At 31.1% G+C, this 3,015-nt stretch overlaps 1 long non-coding RNA gene across 1 annotated transcript; it reads left to right on the top strand.

Annotated features, from left to right (window-relative positions):
• Positions 1-219: 219 nt before the first annotated feature.
• LOC111913445 (uncharacterized) lies at positions 220-2,778 on the top strand. Its single transcript, XR_002857536.2, has 3 exons — positions 220-1,740; positions 2,281-2,380; positions 2,547-2,778. It is a non-coding gene; the product is annotated as an uncharacterized LOC111913445 (long non-coding RNA).
• Positions 2,779-3,015: the final 237 nt, after the last annotated feature.

The following is a 3,015-nucleotide window of genomic DNA, read 5'->3' as shown; positions in this document are numbered from 1 at the left end:
AGTAAAACACGGAATTTATGTTAAAACATGTTCGTTACAAGGTGTAGAAATCTTATCACTTGATTTAATTGCGATTTTAGTAGGTATGTAGTTAAAATTGTAAATAGATATGATGTTTAATCTACTGCATGGTTTTACGTGATGCAAAGTATCCATGTATTAGAATACCTCAGATTTGTTTCAACTCAATTTACTTTTACCTCCGCCTATGTCAAATACCTTCGGCTTCTCAAAACCCAAAGTAACTTATCGATTTTCATCTGCTTCGTTTTCTCACCTCTTATACTCCAATGAGTTTGATACAAACATTTTCCTTCTTATACGTATCGGTGTTTTAGAATTAATTTGGTAGTTCTTTTCTCTTTTTTCTCACTCGATATCAGATATAGCCTAATCGCTCATCCGTGTTGCTACGTTTGCCCACGACCTCCTGTATTTGTGATTTCCGTGTGGATGTTTGGTGAAAATATGTTTCATATTAGGGCTTATTCAAATTTGGTGAAAATTTGTTAGTATTCATGGAATTCCAGTTTTGGACCTTTCAGGATTATCTGATTCTAGACTTGGTAAAGTTGTATTTAATTATTTTTGAACTTCTTGATACTTGTGTTTATATTAAAGGGGATCCTTTCCACTATTTGGATTTGATTTAGTTTCACTGCTAAGCCAAAATTAGGATATGGCTTTGACTTTATAAACATTATATAAATGTACTTATCTCTTTTTCCTTAATGCATGAAATGTGGTTTGTAGCAGATTCTTTTGATACCGGTTTAATTGCTACTGAGTTTTTCTTCCACACTATGGGTGGATGAGAAGGGATTATGGATACAGAAACCTAGCAAAAGGGATGAGTAATGATCATAGTCTGGAAGCAATTGTGTAATGTAATGCGTATTATTTACATATTAAAATAGTTGAGCAGGTTATTTACACGTAATTGATGAATGCTATAGGATTTTATCCATAAGTAAATTTAGTTACCTTTATCTGTAGAATGCTAATATGTGCAATGACATATTATGCAGAATCCCTCGATGCTGTTTGCCGAAGAGGGCAGACCAGAACCTGAAAAAAAACTCCATATGGATGAAAGTGAAGGAAATTACTCAACGAGTGACCAAAGAGAAGATTAAAGTGAAAGAGTTGTATCAGGTAGAAAAACGGGTAACCATGGATCACAGAAAAGAGGTTCGTTTCATATTTTTTTATATGTTTAAAACATTATATTATGTATATATGTTGTCCGATATCAATAAATAGTTATTGTATTTTAAAATATTAGACTGCTATGGGTGCAAAAGCCTATAGTGTTGCAGTTGTCCTATGCATAGGTTTTCCTTCTACTACTAACATTGTTTTTCTTTTTACAAGAATTTGGGTATTTTTTTTGTATGATGGAATGGAATTTTAAAGGATTGGAATGAACAAGGTAATGGAATTGGTTATAACATTCTGTTATCATGTGCAGTTGAAGTTGATAATTGTGTTGTTAATGACAAGAATGCTTTAGGTGTTCTTTATGAATCTATCATAGGAAATGTAATAACCAATCAAGATTCTGATGTTGACTTATCCATACATTCAAGTAGTCGCAATAGTCTTGAAGGAAATTGGGTATCGGTTTCAAGTAAACATTTCTTGATTAGCCCTCTTTATTTCCATTTCCAAATAATGATCTAATTATTGTTTCACTTTTTCAGAACATATTCAAAGTCCTCTCTACTGCTTCAATTGATGGTAAGTTTTACACATTTACCTACTACCACTAATTTTGATGATTTTTGTATGCATTGTCTTGTGATTCCTTTGCTTTTGCTATGGATTTCTTTTAAATTTTTTTGTTAGATTTCAATTATAAATTAAACATTTTCTGCCATTATTTCTTACGTATATTTTTGAACCTTTAGTAATTGTATTCTTTTTGGCTTATAATTACAGTATTTGAGATATACTTTTTTATGTCAAAAAATATTATTATGATATTATTCCGTAATTCTAAATATCAGTAAACTCAACCCATTTTATGAATGAAGGAAATTACCACCTTGTGCCGCACTTCTCTTCCATATTTTTTTACTTTACCTGTAAACATCTGATCCAAGTTATTAGAGTTTTATTTTATTCAATTTTGTTATCCGGGGGTTGGAAGATTCAACTGCATTTTTATTTCTACTTTTCTTTTGTTCTGGCTCCGTAAGTGAATAATTTGATCTCTATTAGTATCTAAGCAAACTTCATATCTGTTTTTTTTTTTTTTTTTTTTTTTTTTTTTTTCAGGTTTCCAAATTCCAATATATGAAACTGGAGAGATCCAATTGTTGGATCACTGATGCTTAAGCTTTCTTTTCGTAGGTTCTGGATTTTTCTACTGTCAAAGGTAAGGTAATCATTTCAAAGGAAAAGTATATGAGTGTACCAACTTCTTAACTTCTTATGTGAAATTTTATGTTTTAAAGATCAACAAGAACCTTGTGGTAGCATGAAATAGAAGAAATACTATATATGCTTGTTTGATTTCGTTGTTTCTCACTTTTTTTTAATAGGGAAGGAAAGTATGGACAGACATGTGTTATCCCCTTTCAAAAATTTTCATTACTCGATGGATCTGCTCAATACAAGTTATAGGTTACACTTTTGTTTAATAGAATATGCTTTCCAGACAAAATAATTTGTCTCGGTTGCATAAATTGGTCAATATATAGATGATTTTTTCCGCATGAATAGAATGTTCTTTCTAGTTTCTACATTTGCTGTATATTACATTGTGATTTTATTTAAAACTACCCGGATATAAGATTGTGTTTTCATTGTTTTTCAAAATATATTCAAATATAGCATTGTACTTCTTTACTATCATGACTTACATTCCATTTCTGCTCATTCGATTGATGGCGGTTTACACATAATAGCAACGCACTTTACTATGGATACCAATGCAAGCAACACATTTCATTTGACAAAACAAACACCTTCCGTCCCGTGCAACGCACGAGAAACCCCTCTAGTTTAAAA

The sequence above is a fragment of the Lactuca sativa genome, chromosome 1 (assembly GCF_002870075.4).
Source record: "Lactuca sativa cultivar Salinas chromosome 1, Lsat_Salinas_v11, whole genome shotgun sequence".
Classification (NCBI taxonomy): domain Eukaryota; kingdom Viridiplantae; phylum Streptophyta; class Magnoliopsida; order Asterales; family Asteraceae; genus Lactuca; species Lactuca sativa.
This window is presented reverse-complemented; position numbering and strand designations above follow the sequence as displayed.